This window comes from Mya arenaria, chromosome 14, assembly GCF_026914265.1.
Source record: "Mya arenaria isolate MELC-2E11 chromosome 14, ASM2691426v1".
NCBI classification, from domain to species: domain Eukaryota; kingdom Metazoa; phylum Mollusca; class Bivalvia; order Myida; family Myidae; genus Mya; species Mya arenaria.
In genome coordinates, this window is record NC_069135.1 from 23,490,379 (window position 1) to 23,507,343 (window position 16,965).

At 34.6% G+C, this 16,965-nt stretch overlaps 1 long non-coding RNA gene across 1 annotated transcript; it reads left to right on the forward strand.

The window, feature by feature from the left end:
- The first annotated feature begins 20 nt into the window (after positions 1-20).
- On the forward strand, positions 21-6,463 carry LOC128217617 (uncharacterized). The gene is made up of 5 exons (XR_008258247.1): positions 21-139; positions 1,235-1,311; positions 1,645-1,709; positions 2,492-2,622; positions 3,700-6,463. It is a non-coding gene; the product is annotated as an uncharacterized LOC128217617 (long non-coding RNA).
- The last annotated feature ends 10,502 nt before the right edge of the window (positions 6,464-16,965 follow it).

The following is a 16,965-nucleotide window of genomic DNA, read 5'->3' on the forward strand; positions in this document are numbered from 1 at the left end:
CGAGAAAGTCTAGTGGAACGATGCAGGGTTCATTGGGTTTGTTTACAAAAATTCAAGCATCCGGTTAAGAAGACGACAAATAAGAATGGTATTAAGTTGGTAGAATGGAACTCCTTCCTGATTCCTGCACATGTAAGTTGTAAGTATTGACTATATCGGGATACCATACAGGACACTCAAGTGTTATTTTATATTTTCTTAGTTATCATGCAAATGAAAATAATCACTATCATTTAAAAGTTATTCAGGGATAGTTGCAAATGGTTTGTTTACATTAATTAGTTTTATGAATTTAATTGAATACACAAATTTTTATTAGAGCTTTGCACCAAATTAAATTCAGTTCATTTTACGGGAGTAACCCACACTAGCGGATCCAGAAAAGGGGTGGGACCCCCCCCCCCCCCCCAAAAAAAAAATAATAAAATATTCTGTAAAGAATCTCAGGACAATTATTCAAAAAATCTTTTGATCTTTGATATCATAATGGTAAAATTTTTTTACCAAAATGCAAAATGTAAAAAAAAAAAATCAAGTCAGAGAGTGTGTTGGAACCGGTGTCGCCAAAATTGCAGTCCAGTGTTGTATCCACTGTGCTATGAAGGCTTATCCTAAACAGTTGGAATATTTAATCTTTATACCTAACTTGTAATATATTGGCGATTTTTTTTTATTGTAAATTATGTGGTACTTCAGTTAGTAAGTTTTAATGCATTGTACACATAGATACCAAGTTTATGTCAGTTTTCGTCAATTTTCTTTTTTTCCGCTATTTCATTAAACAGATTACAGCCCCTTTTAAACAAGTCTTTGGGAAGAACTGTTGGGGATTGTTATTAAAGCTGCATTTTCACAGATTTACCATTCTGACAACTTTTTTTTTCATCATGGAATGAATCATGCAATGTTAGTGCATAAATTATGTCCGCGAACCATGATTTAAAGCTGCTGAAAAAATATCAGATAGCTGTTTTTCATATGTACGTTCATAATTGTTGTTCTGTGACTTAAATTTGAACACTTTCAGAAAAATTAAATAATAAGCAGATTTCTCAATACATGACTTCTGTTTTATTGTTAGCAATTAAAGGCATTGATTCTCTGAGATAATAATAATGTTAAAACAGTCAATCTGTGAGAGTGCAGCTTTAAGATTCATTTTTCCTAAGATCAGCCAAGTTAGTATTATAGCTAATTTTAGCTTAAAAGTAGGTGAATTTTATATTTATTTCAGACCAGATACTCTTGAGGGACCAATTTAAGGGCAAACAGACAAACGTTTTGATGCAAAGAAAGCATTGGATTTGAAAGGTAGATTTTTAACACATATTTACATGTACTCAATGTCATTTACTAGTATAACATAATGTATTCAAGTATAAGATATTTCAAGTATTTGGTCAGGTTGTTAGGTTTAATTGAAACTGTTAAGCAAATAAATGAAAGTCCATGCAATTTTGCATGCACATGTTTGTTGCATGCAGATTTTACTCAGATGGCATAGGGTACAGTTACTCTTGTAACTTGCTTAAAATAAATGCAAATGATTCTGCATGTGTCTGAAGTCATGTTTTATTTTTCTCTACAAATTGTTTTAAAAAATGCAATTGTTTGATTTCCTTTCTTATGTGTTATGCATTGCAGTTCCCATGGAGATGAAAAATGGAGAGATTCTAAAAGTATGAATGAGGAAATCTTGTCAGTGAATGGTAAGTTCTCTTTGGATTAATTCTATGTATAACAATATAAATATGAGGTAAGCCAAGAAATGAGAATTTACATAATTATTCTGTTCAAACATACATTGACATATTAAATATAAAGACATATTAGTATGTATGATTTGTCTCTGCTATTATACTCCTACCACTTGATGGTTAGGGTTCATTTGGACAAGTCTTCTATTATCCATAATTCCAAATGCTTCTGAGATTTCTAACACATATTAAATATGTTGAGGAGAAGTGCTGTGCAAAAAACATTTTTGTTTATGGTATTTTAGAGTTATTGGTCTTTGATTATTTTTCTTTCACTTTTCTATGTTTTTGAGGTATTAACTTCAAACTTCATGCACATATTGGACGTGATAAGAAAAATAGCTGTGCATATGAATCATTAAATTGTGTATGGTAGTCAAAGAATTGTAAACCTTTGATTATTATCTTTATATTTTTTTTATTTTTTTTCTTCTCTTCATAACTTTTTTCATTTTTTACTTTAATTTAACAAAACACTATTCTGTTTTTGGTATATTAAGGATTATTTTCTTATGTTTATTTTGTGCTTGGCAGTTTTAAAATTATTGCCTAATTGGTTACTGTATGCTTAAAAGCAAATATCACTCTCAGTGAAACCTCTTATTACAATAGGTGATAGCTGTAGTTTTTCATGGAAACAAGTGTTTGACAGTATGAGTCATTTTTTAGTAGCAATATATTATGTACATTTAAGGTATAAGTTCTCTTTTGCTAATCGTTCAGTTGTTTTTCAGTTGTTGCAATTGTGGACCAGGCCAGAGTTGTACTAAACCAACTAAGACACAATGAGATACAGGAATGACACAATGAGAAACAGGAAACAGGAAAGTGATGACTGATTGCCACCTGTTACAAATTCATCTAGGTACAGTTTTTTATTCCAGATTTGATACAACTGTAAACTGTTTTATGCATGCTATGATTATGTTCATCATGTTTGTTTAAGACCCTGATGATGAGGACTAAACTATTGATTATCCCTTGCCAAAAGGCAAAGTGGATACAGTAATTGTGTAATTGTGCACGTGTGTGTGCGTGTGCACGGAATGTAATCTTGAGCATAAATCCCCCAGGTATTAACTTCAAACTTCATATACAGATAGATCCCTATTGAGAAGAAGTGCAGTGTTAAGGGACCATAACTCTGTTTACAGTTTTTTTTGTAATAACCCTTTGTTATATTTCATACTGAGTTTTTGTCTGCAGCAGAACTTCAAAAGTCTTTGAGGTGTTGATCTCAAACTTCAAATATGTACAGATAGATCTCATTTAGCAGAAGTGCAGTGCACAGAAACCATAACCATTTTTTTTGTAGTAGTTGCCCTTTGTTAGTTTTCAATGTTATCCTTTGTTGTAATGCACAGTTGTGATCATGCTCAAATATGCTCATTGACATTAAAATTAATTGTCCAGGTTCAAATCCTGTAATAGAAACAATTATTTTCTTTCTGTGTTTAGCAAAGTTTATATGAACTATCTATCAATGTAAAATAAACTAAGATTTGTGTGTTTTTATCGTTTCTTATTTATTTGTATATTTTTTGTTACATATTTTTATGTGCATATATATAAAATCTATATCACAAAAAGTGTGGCTAATTTGTAATATTAAGATATAATATGTATAAGAACTATCATATTTCAAAATCAACCATAGAGCTTTTGCAAGATAGATAATAACTTAATGTATCTGATGAACAATAATGTGATTTTGGGATGCCAGCAATAACTTTTCAAGGTGAAAATATGTTCTTGTCATTGATTTTACATATAAGTAATCAGTATGCAAAGCCCTTTCAAATGATACTTATATGGGGTAACTATCAAATTTTAACATTGAAGCCAATGGCACAAATGAATGAAAAGCTCCTTAATAGTTCAATATTTGAAGCCAACAATGGAACTGTGTTTATGTATTGCTTAATGTTCCTTTTTCTTTCAGAAAACTCCCCACATCCAACAAGAGACAGTCTGACTTCAAAATCTTCATTGAAGGCAACTTAATGGACAAGACATCCGTCACATAAAGATTCACTAAAATTGGAATGATATACCAATTTTAACTTTTAACAGACAAATACATTATAGATTTGAAAATAGATTACCCTTAGATAAGTTGGATAATTAACATTTACCTCAACACAGTACAAAGTGCTCATGTTGAACTATTGTGATTGATCATAGTCTGTCCTTCATTTTTATTAACAGTTTCATACAGCGTTAACACTTTAGTATGGGGACTCATTTTTAGCTCAACTTTTCGTAGAATATGGAGAGCTATACTACTCACCCAAGCGTCGGCGTCGGTGTCACCCCTTGGTTAAGGGTTTGCGTGCAAGCACACATAGGTTAATATCTCAGCAACTACTTGAGGTATTGCATTGAGACTTTATACAATGGTACTCAACCATCCAACCTACTTATTTAAACAAGTAAGATAACTCTAGTTTGCATTTAATGTAAATAATAGGCCTTTATTATTTGACTTAGAAATTCTGGTTAAGGTTTTGCATGCAAGCACACATAGGTTAATATCTCAGCAACTGCTTGAGGTATTGCATTGAGACTTGATACAATGGTACTCAACCATCCAACCTACTTTTTTTAAACAAGTAAGATAACTCTAGTTTGCATTTAATGTAAATAATAGGCCTTTATTATTTGACTTAGAAATTCTGGTTAAGGTTTTGCATGTAAGCACACATTATATCTAAGGTTAATATCTCAGCAACTGCTTGAGGTATTGCATTGAGACTTGATACAATGGTACTCAACCATCCAACCTACTTAATTTTCCAAGTTATATAACTATAGTTTGCATTTAATGCAAATACTTGCGTTTATTATTTCACTCAGAAATTCTGGTTAAGGTTTTGCATGTAAGCACACATAGGTTAATATCTCAGCAACTACTGGATGAATTGCATTGAGACTTTATACAACCACCCAACCTAATTGAATAATCAAGTTAGATAAAAATTCTGGTTAAAATTTTGCATGTAACCACATTTATGTTAATATCTCAGCACATCATGTATTGCATTGAAATCTAATCTAACAGTGATCCATGCATGTTTCGCCAAAACTTTTCAATCCTTTCACTGAAAAGCAGCGGAATAGTCGAGAGCGCTGTCTCTGTGACAGCTCTTGTCTCTTTGGTCTTTATTCATACTGGCCAGAATATGTTTACCAAAAAAATCTTAGTAGAGATTGATAACTGTTCAGGTTGGACAAAAAGCATGTAGGTTGTTTGTTCTAATAATATAAACTGTAAATGCTTCAGAAACTATATATATAATTTTCATGATATTTGTCAGTATTTATTCTCGTCAACATTTAAATAATATTAGGTGAAACTTGTTTATTGGTCAAAATGTGTTTGATTAGAGTGGCCTCAAGTTCCACTTTATATGAATGAAATTTGGTCAAGTTTTAGAAAAAAACTATGTTCTAGTTTTATAGGCCATATTCTCTTCCCAAGCCCTCCTTAAAGAATGAATGTAGGTAAGATGAAACAGGAGTCACTAAATCAAGTATTAAAAGCCTTAAAAATTGCTATTCATAGAGGTATTGTTTCCTCATCATAAATCACAACTTAGCCAGCAAGACTTTACAACAAATAAGGCATAACATGTAAAAAGTTAATAATTAGGCACATATTTTAGTGAATAAAATCTTGTGAACATATTATTGAAACAAATAATGTGTCTGGTTCTGAGGTGAGCAATAAAGCACATTGCTTAGTAACAATTGAGCTAGCTCATTATTAAAAGTTTGTTTTAAACATGAATTAAATGAATGCAAATCATATATTATTATTTTTAATCTATATTTTTTTTTAGTTACCTTGTTCTGTTGTTAATTTCCATACTGACTTGGTCAATTATGGCTAATTGTCTAATTATATTTTAACTTCTAACCTAAATGTTTCATTGTACTTTTGAGTGTTCTGTTAACTATAATGCACATTATCCTATATGACAGTATAAATTCAATAAAACCATGGTTATTAAGTTCCATACATATTGGAGCACATGGTAAGCCTCTAGAAATGTCACTTCTTAAACCTAGATTCTTGATCTGTTCGCCACATTGTTTTGTTAATTTTTTGTTTATAAAAACAAATGATTGTTTAATGTCAAGGAAACCTTTTTAAAGTTAAAATGTAGATGTACATAGATAACTGTCAAATATTATTTACCATTTAATAACTGTCTAAAGGCAAAATTTCCATTCATTTTTATATTTGATTTGGGTCCCTAGGGTCATGGTCACTGTAACTAAAAATAGAAAAATGCTTGGTACTGAATAACTTCAGTTTTAATACATTTAAAACTGAATCTTTCAATAAAGGCTGAAGTTCTTGTTGCATTGCAGCATTTCTAGTTAACTTTTTAATTTGACTCTTTTTATTGCTTTCGACAGGCACATATTACATCATTATTGTATTCATTTTTAAGACAAAGCCTCATTTAATTGAGTGTGCTGTCCAAAGACAGCTCTTGTTGACATAATTATAAGACACCTTATGTTATGGTTTATATGAACAATAGCTGTTTCTGTGTATGTTTTAGAAGAAACTTCCATTTCTTATCATATTGATGGACATAGATATACATACATGTACGGGATTATTGACATCAGATTCTTAGGATTAAATTTACTAATGTTCTGTTCATGTTCAAAATAGATACAGTTATGGTAAATGCATAGTCTTGTTTGTTTATAACATAGACAACCATGTCTTTTGGTTGTCCTGGTCTCCTGTCCTGTTATGTGAATTGGGTTTTATGGACATCTTCGATATTGTAGGTCCAATTCTAGTGTCTAGCTGGAAAAGTATTTAGCCTAGGGAGACCTTAGTTTGGGTTATCATGTTGGATATGTCTAAATGTTGGCATGTCGGGAAATGGCAATTTTAGGCTATGACAATTTAAAAATGTAGACGTTGCTGGGCAAGGCTCCACACCCAAGTGACTGTCGCATTATATTCTTGAAAAAATGCCTTGGGCTTTTGGTTTGTTATGAATTTTGCGAGTCTGGCAAATATCTGCATTATAAAATTCATCGACATACAGGTGACAGAGAAAAAGGTCAATTTTCAATGATTTCAAAAGATTAATTAACTAAAAGGGGATCATCATAAATGAATACAGAGAACAAGGTTAGTTGATTTGACAGAGGATTGATGCAGAGCTTCAAAAATTAAGGAGACAATTTCAGAAAAATGCACATAAATGATTTTTGTTTATTTGTGTTGTTTGATAACTGCTGTGTGTCGATTTTTATTTAATTTCATTTTACCCCCCAAATCACACTTCACACAATACATGGTTTCTACACTTTAGGTTTGTTATACTGTATTATAGTATCTATTGAATACAGTAAAATTTCTGGTCATTGTATTGCAAAATTTGTGCTAATAATTTGCAATTTCAGAAATTCTCATTTTTATTTAATTTTTCAAACATTTTCCCCAAAATTCACATTTCACAAAATTACATAGTTTCTTTACTTTTGATATATTAAACTGTAATATTTATGAAATACAGTAATTCTGGTCATTCTATTGCAATATTTGAAAAAGTTATTGGCAAATTCCAGAAATTCTCATTTCCATTTAATTTTTCATACATTTTACCCCGAAAATCATATTTAAAAAAAAAACTGTGTTTCTATATAATATATAATAATGTTAAATGATATATATTAGCTGCAGTAGTTCTGGTTTTTTTATTGCAAAATTAGGCAGAGTTATTGGCAAAATTCATAAATTGTCATTTTCATTTAATTTTTCCAACATTTTACCCCAAAAATCATTTTTTGCGCCATATAATTGTTCTATGATTTAAGTATATTAAATTTGTTGCCTGATATGACATAAATTCATCAAAACTATTTTTGTGCAGTTTTCTTCATTTTTTGTTCAAAAATCTCCGTTTGTATACATTGAATAGAGAACAGAGGTGTTGAAGCACTGCTTCAACACCTCTGAGAATGAGTTTAGTATAGTGCACGCTACCACAATGTATATAGACTATAACACAGGTTCAAATTTACAGATAGAGAATAGTGCACGCCACCACAATGTATATAGACTATAACAGAGGAATTGATGTAAAGTTTCAAAATCTCTGGTTGATACATTGCATAGAGAACAGGGGTGTTGAAGCACTGGTTCAACACCTCTAAGAATGAATAGAGTATAGTGCACGCTTCCACAATGTATATAGACTATAACAGAGGAGTTGAAGTAAATCTTCAAAATCTCTGGCTGTATACATTGTATAGAGAACAGGGGTGTTGAAGCACTGCTTCAACACCTCTTGACAATGAATAGAGTATAGTGCACGCTTCCACAATGTATATAGACTATAACAGAGGAGTTGAAGTAAATCTTCAAAATCTCTGGCTGTATACATTGTATAGAGAACAGGGGTGTTGAAGCACTGCTTCAACACCTCTTGACAATGAATAGAGTATAGTGCACGCTTCCACAATGTATATAGACTATAACAGAGGAGTTGAAGTAAATCTTCAAAATCTCTGGCTGTATACATTGTATAGAGAACAGGGGTGTTGAAGCACTGCTTCAACACCTCTTGACAATGAATAGAGTATAGTGCACGCTTCCACAATGTATATAGACTATAACAGAGGAGTTGAAGTAAATCTTCAAAATCTCTGGCTGTATACATTGTATAGAGAACAGGGGTGTTGAAGCACTGCTTCAACACCTCTGAGAATGAATAGAATATATACCGTGCACAGTATATACTGGTATAGAATATAACGCCAGTGTATGTACTGTCACGGTGTATCGTGCATATCCATATAGTGTATAGAGTCTATGCACTGTGTTGATATAAGATATCAATCTCAACTTGGTCTAAGCATTCTAGATTTAATATTTTTTTCTAGATTCAAATAATTCACTGTTAACAGCAAATGTTGGTCAAAAAGAGCTAGATAGCGCAAATATGGACAGAATGTTTTTCTATGTTATCATTTCCCAAAGGGTCAAATAGTAACGACCCGGAGATAAAATGCCCCATACCGGAAATTGGAAATAGATTGTCAAACAGCAGTTTCGACTTGAATAATTTTGGAATAAACTCAATTTAAAAACATCAACAAAAACATTATTTGAAATATCTTCGTAGTGTGTTTGCGACAAAAAAGAGGAATGGACAACTATTCGAAATTAGAAATCTCTTTATGATAACCAAGGATAACACGAGCATGACTCCATATTTGAAATATAATGTTAACGAATCCAGAAGGTTACATATTAATATTATTGCGTTGTAACTTCGTGATTACTCGTAACGAACATGGATAAATATCCACAGACGCCATTGACGCGTGTAAACACGTGCAGTTGCAACGAAAATCGTCACGTGGAATATTTTTGTGAGGAACACGACGGGCTGTTCTGTCGCTCGTGCAAATATTTACACCACATGCATTGTAGATTTCACGCGCTTAAAAACGTAGCGCACGGGATCCTTGCCCGTGCGAATCTCAATCAGACGATGACTGAATTATCCACTATGAGAAAGGTATTTATGAAAATGCGGGAAAACAAATCACTAGCCAGCATTCAGCATCGGCAAGAAAAAAAGGCTGCGGAAAATTTAAGTAAAAATTTGGATCATAACAGGCTTAAACCGGAAGTTGAGAATAGTCTGCACGCGGCGGTTGAGGGCATGCACGTCAGTGTATACGCTGAAAAAATGTTTATAAGTAAACGTAGTGTTGAAATCGTCGACGATATTGACTTCTTTCTATCAAGTCTGAAATGTTTCATCGAAGATGAGAACGAAGTTGGGACGTTTATCGTCTATCATCGTGCCCGAAAGGAGCTGTCCGAGTTGCGCAGCCTTTTGAACAATCTCGGTGAAGGTAACAACGGTCACCTTTTCCCGCAGCTCCAGTCCGCCGCTCACGAGCACCGCCTGCACCCGGATCCCGGAAGCGTAAAGGTCAGTAGGACCGTTCACGTCCATCTGCCGCAAATCAACAACCAACATTCCGGCCCGGCGCGAACCGTCGTTCACAACACTAGGACGCCATCAGACGCATCGCGTGCCTCGCCAGCACGTCAAAAATCACGCGGCGCGCGATTAAACTCCGGTAGGTGGCGATTTAGGCCGGTGTTTAAACCACAGACGATCCGAATGGCGTCTATTCTCTCCTCACTAAAAAGTAGCAGGCCAGGGCGTGGCATAACTAGGGCCTCTTCGTTTGTGAAGAAACTCGTTTCGTCACTTCCAGAGAAAGAGCTCCACTTGAACCACAATCCCGACAGTCCGGAATTAAACCACGTGACGTCAATGACCAATCTCAAAGACGGAAGATTCGTAGTTCTCGACTGTAGATTTAACAGAATACAGCTTTTCGGTATGGATAACCGGTATCACTGTGAAATGCCTCTACACAGTTCAGTTTGGGACTGTTGTTATGCGAACAAATCAATTTTGGTCACGTGCCCAGCAGAAGGAAAGATTCAACGTGTCCAAGTGACGTCAAATAATCGTCTTTTCGAGGCAGGTGCCATTTTAACGCAAAAGGACTGCCGTGCGATATGTTTCTACCGCAGTAGAATCTACGTAACCTACAGTGGCTTGAGTCCTGGCGTTAAAATTCTCTCTAAAGACGGTATCGTGTATAAATCTATCAGCGCAACGCAGGGCAGGACAAAGATCATCCAGAATCCACTTTATATGCATGTAGCGAGGAATGGGAACCTTATCTACATTTCCGACTTCACGCTACAACGTTTAACCGTCATTGACCACAAGGGTAACGTAAAACATACGGTTGACGTCAATCCGAATTGGCCCCTCGCTATCACAACCGACCGAGACGAAAACATCATAGTTGCCGTCACAGGGGAGAATAGCATACGTTTACTTAAAAAGGAACGTCACCGGATGACAACGTTGATCGACGCACAACGTGTCAAGGGTGAGCCGAGTTGCGTCCTGTGTAAACCGGCATTTGACGGTCAAAGACTTTACGTTGCGTATGGAGGAAGTCAGATTATCAAAGTCTTCAAGTTGCTTTACTAACTAGAACACTATATTATGAAATTTATTAAGTTTAGGTTTTTCGTTTTCTGGCTTTAAAATACGTTGGAAAAGAAAACGAATAAGTTATTTCTCAACTGCATTGCAAAAGTTAGAAAATCCAAATACAATGATATCACATATATTAAATGATTTTCAGTGGTTTATGGAGAGTTATAAATTAAATAAAAAAATGGTATTTCACGATCTCAAACAGTAGTATCAATGCGATATTTTTCACTGTACTGCTTTTCAATATTTGAAATGCTCTACACGTAAAACGTTGCATACAATTATCATACAACTACGCCATATGTAAAAATTCTTCAACAACTTTTTCAATGTTTATTGAAATCAAACCAGCTGTTTCCTATTCCCAATCCGAATGTCATAATTAAAGAAATGAGATGCGTGATTGATGCCATTATCGGTGTATGAACGCAGTTGAGCTGGTTAAAGTGTGTGGAGTCCGAAGGATGGAAGTTGCGGTGTAAATATTTAGTTTTAAGAGTTATGCTTCAGGCAAATCTTGTAAAAGGAAATCATTGTTTGGAGAAATCAAAATAATAGGGGTGACTTGGCAAGAAAGTTTTCAAGAGTTTAAGTTGGTGCACAAAGTCACAATGCTATATGTTTAATTCAATTCATTCGAGTTGTTTGAAAGTCATGCTTTGGGTGCACCTGTTTTAGAAATCAAAAGAACGAGAGAAGATTAGATGTAGATGTTTTAACCACTTAATTACCCGTATAAAGGCCTATGTTATAAGCAAAAACATTATTTTTAATTATGAATAATACTTATTAAGGTTAATTGAAGTACAACATACGTGAGGTGGTCTGGTTCAACGTCTGACTCTATAAATGTACGTAGATCTGTCAGCCAAGGTGGCGTATTATCAGGTTTTTAATATTTAATGCACATTAACGACCTGCTGAATCGATTAGAAACATCCGGATATGGCGCCAAAGTTGGTACAATTGCTGCAAGGAATCCTACCCTCGCAGATGACATTACACTCGTTGCTTTAACGCCCTCCGGTCTCCAGCATATGCTTGATATCGTACAAGACTATGCAGTTCTTCACAAATTTGAAATCAATACTACAAAATCTTGTTGCTTGTCGTTCTCCACAAAACGCTTGTCAGTTCCACTAATAGTAACATTTGCCGGACAATCGCTTAGTTACGTCGAATCGTCCACTCATTTAGGGATATTAGTTAACTCTAAGTATGAGATGCGGTCTACAACACGTATTGAAGAACGGTGCCAAAAGGGCAAAAACTCATTCCATGCTATGAAAGGTTATGGACTACATGGCGAAGGTCTTAGACCATTATCTGCCACTAGCATATATAAAAAAACTCATTATTCCAACTATTTTGTATTGAAGCGAATTGTGGAATAACCTCAAGTCATCGGATCTCGATATTATCAATAGGACTCAACATTATGTTGTTAAAATGATTCAAGGCTTTAATAAATACACTCGTTCCGACATGTGTGAGTCAATGGTGGGACTATATCGTCTTATAAGCTTAGTCGAGATCCGCAAATTATCTTTTCTGCAAAAGATAATGACGTTGCCTTCCGATAGTTTAACGCGACAACTTTTTATAAGGAAATATATAACATTTCTTAATCGCCGGACAAGTAATCCAATGCTTGGCTTTATACCTGACATATGCGCTTTGGTAAACAAATACCGCTTACAAGATAGTCTTAACGATTTCATATTGCGTAATGTAGCGCGTTCGAAGTCGAACTGGAAAAGCTCTATTCATAAAACCGTGAAACAGACAGAACTTACTTTATGGCGCGAAAGACTTAATAGCGACAGGGATTTTTTACTATTCAAAAATCTCCATAAACAAATTGAGCCATGTGTTGTGTGGCAGTCCGCAAATAAACGCTCGGACTTAAAACTTGCGCACTTTATTGCTAACTTGTGGCTAGACAAGCCCTCTTTACTGCACTCCGTCTGCTTAATTTGCAAACGCGTGTTCTTTAACAAAACCGAGCATATCGTGTTTGCTTGTTCGTGTACAGCAGCTGTACGCGGTAGTTTTTATTGTGATATAAACATGGTATTTGGTAAACATGTCGGATCCGACATAGCTAAAAAAGATTCGACAATTTTTAGAGATTTTGTTTTAGGGAGCAAGTACATACAAAATGAAGACTAATCAATTGTTGTTATGCAAGCTCAGTTTTCGTTATGTACAAGATGCGTTCAATGTATTCAATACTTTCGATAGTGTTTAAATAATACTGAAACAGTGGCGTTTGTGCATATATTGCGTAAGATGATTATGTCTATATTGTATGATCATAATTTCTGTTAGTTTGTCATAAATATTGTGTTTGACTTGAACCCATTGTATACATGTATGTATTACTCTCATGCTACTTCATGCATGAAATAACTTTTTCTACTGACATATTTAAACATGCTCATATATATTACATTGTGTACAATCTCACATGCGGAGGATATATTGAAATAAATGAGAATGAGAACGGTTTTTTCGATTAGTATTTCAAATCAGATACTAATTACGTTTTTTTGGCTGCCCTATAGTTCATATAAGATGTAAATTTACTTTTAAGTCAAAATCTATCAATATTTGAGTATTATAAGGAGTTGTCTTATACCACATACTGTTCATTCCATTAGAAACAAAATATATTTTGATTAATAAAAACAAACACAAATTTTCGTATTACATGTACATGCTTACAAAATATCGGTCGTAAAGAAAAGAGTTCTTCTAGAATTGATTTGGTCAAAAAAAGGAAATTAACTAAGTTTTAATTGTAAAAACAGGAGCGTAGCTAGACGAGAGACGAGAGTTTATGTACAGTTTGCTAGTGTGTGTGTGTGGGGGGGGGGGGGGGGGGGGTCCGGGCATCATTCCCTTGGAAAATGTATTAATGGAGAAAAAGAAGAAAATTAAAAAACGACCAAGGAACAACTGTGATCAACCATATCAGTGTATCATGTATGTAAATAAAAACAGATAGGAAAACCGTTTTTAAGTGTTCAATAAGTAGCTTCCTCTGATACGTCTTATTTTATGTCCGTTTATAGGGACTCGCTCATGTTTTTGGACCAAATATAAGTTTCCCCGGTGTATATATGCATTACATATGAAAACTCTTGAAAATATGAAAAAAAAACGTGATGATGTCAATCAACCAATCACGCAACTTTAAACTCGTTCAATACCGTTACAAACGCGATTGAAAATTGTGGCCCTCAAAGATGAACATTGCTGAAGCCCATTGAGGGTTCCAGCTATCAGTATCTTAGTGTTAACACTCCCGATGAATTGCCTAACTTTATTTCGTTATAAAAAAAGTGCATTTTACAAACCATAAGTGAGTCGCTTTAAATGCTCTTGGACTCGATTGAGAATACATCTAAGCACTGATCACACTCGTGCACGTTCAATAGAAATTGTTGTCCATTTTAAAGGTGCTTTTTTGCGGATCACGGGCTTTTTGTTATATGTACGTACAACTATATAATATATTAGTATATATGTAGTATTAATCGTCTGCACTATATTATTGGAGATCTGTCCATCTATCTTTTTATTCAATATATGAACAAGATAAAGGAAAGTAGAGGGACCAGCCTTAATTAGTCTTATATGTTTTCTGAATTAAAAATTCAATTCTGTAAGGAGTTTCATTGTACAATGTAAGCAATTAATTTACAGAAAGAAATGTTAATTAATCATGAGGTATCATTATCTATTGTGGTAACGAAAGTCACGATTTAACAATTCAATGGACAGCTTATTAGCTGGTATTAAAAGTTCAGCCAGGAGCGTCGACTGGCTGCACTCTAAAATCAAAGGTCACTTCTTTGTCCAAGGTGTGTCATACAATTATCATTTGATACTTTTTCCCTTGTACGTAATTATTTTTCTTGATTTACTTATGTTTCCTTCTTTCTTATTAACTAGACGCCAAAGGGTGACATTTCGAGCCCGTTGAAAGCGCCCTTAGCACATGCATAATGCTCTTCTATGCATTTGCAATACTGACTATAATGGAGTTAAACAATGTATGGAACCTGCGTCACTACACCTCAGCATGGTAAAACTCCATGGCAAGTATTTTTGAAAATCCTTTTAGGCATGGTCAAGATACAGCCTGGACAAGGCTCGGTCCTATCAACAGTACTCATAACACACACCTGAGGGCCATATGACATTTATACAAGGACCGGCCAGTCAGCGAACGAAGGTGTATATGGACCTAGGCGTAAGCCGAGGTCCATTTACCTTCGGGGGGGGGGGGGGGGGGTGACTGGCCTGTCCTTATAATGCCATATGGCCCGAAGTCGTGTGCTATATTCCTTATATTATACCGAACATTTCATATTATTATTCAATATTTTATATATTTTGAAAGCTCTATCAATGTGTTTCATTGAACAAAGCAATTAATGTTCAATTGCGACAATTGTTCACCGTTGTGAAAATCGCAAGTCGTACTCACCATTTTTATGACGTCAGCGGTCCATATTTTTTGGTGAGATCCGGACCGGCCAAAAATATGATATGGACCGCTTCATAACACTGGATTTTTGATTAAAATACACTGATATTTGGACCGATCGACTTTATATGTACATATAAAGGACACATTAATGTAAGGTATAATATGTTGTATTATGGCCTATGTTAAGCAGAAAACAGCTTTCTTCGTAACGACTACTAGTATATTTAATTCTTGCGATGGATAAGCCATTTGGGCCCACAGACTTATGTGCAAAGTGATGGAAATTTGGGACCTAGTCCACTCCACACACAAACCATATTCAAACCTCGCCTAGATATCCTAGAGACAATCATTTGGAGCAAGTTCTATGTGGCGTCTATTGCACATACAAGATCATCTATGATCTGACCTAATGACTTGGTTTTTCTTTATCGCAGATGACAAAAAACAAACAAACCGGGTTCAGACTTTATCAACACAAACATTCTGATCAAGTTTCACATAGATTGGACGAAAAAGCAGCCAGTCTCTATAGCGTAAACAATGTTTCTCTAAGATTTGACCTAATGACCTTGTTTTTACAAGACATGATCCATACTCGAATTTGATTGAAACTTCATGAACAATTATCCTGATCAAGTTGAGCAAATGTCGGATGGAAAAAAATCAGGTTCTTCCAAGATTTGACCTAGTGAGCCCAGATGACCCATATTCGGACTTTTTCGAGCTTGTAATAAAGACAATCATACTTTCCGAGTTTTAGAGGCAAGCATAGTAAGCTTTTTTTCAGAACCACTTATCTTAAATTGTGGCATGGCTCTAACATTTTTTTCTCTAGGATTTGACCTAGTGACCTAATTTTATGACCAGAAATGACCCATATGCAATACTGTCCGAGGTTTCATCCAGACGCTAATTCTGACCAATTTTTTAGAATGGTCTGTAATTGGTCAATTTTTATTATGGTCTGTAATTGTGACCTCTATTGTGTGAAAAAGGTTCTATTAAGATTTGACCAAGTTAGGACCCAAGATTACCTATATTCGAATACCGGTCCCAGATTACATCAATACATATATTCTGACTAATTTTCAAGTGAGCATTGGTCTGGAGTTTTGGCATCTAAAGTGAAAATAAACCAATTGTGGACGGGCGACGTAAGGACGACGGACAGAAGAAAATCACTAAAGCTCAGATAAGACCACTTCGTATTCTGGTGAGCGTAACATCATTTTATAATTGAAACAAAATGTATACTTATGATTATATTTTCATCCTCCATCGTCTAATGTATAAACATATTGCCATGGTCATTTGCAATCTTTTGCATTTGGTTAGGTCTGACTGTGTCTTGATTAAGTATGTATGTGCCTAACTGAAGACAATGTTATCCATAAGAAGTCTATTATTATTATTGGTGGCTCTGTGTGAGCAAGTTATCGAGCTAAATTTGTACGAGATAATTTCATCATTTCATGACAAGTAAATAACGTGGTTAAGCGGTTTCCGAAGATAACTTTCGGGGGAAAAATCCATCTTATACAGCGATGCCATTTTTATAGCTTTTTAAAACGTCTAAAACTATAACTCCCACACACATGGTTTGGATAAGCTTCGTATAATA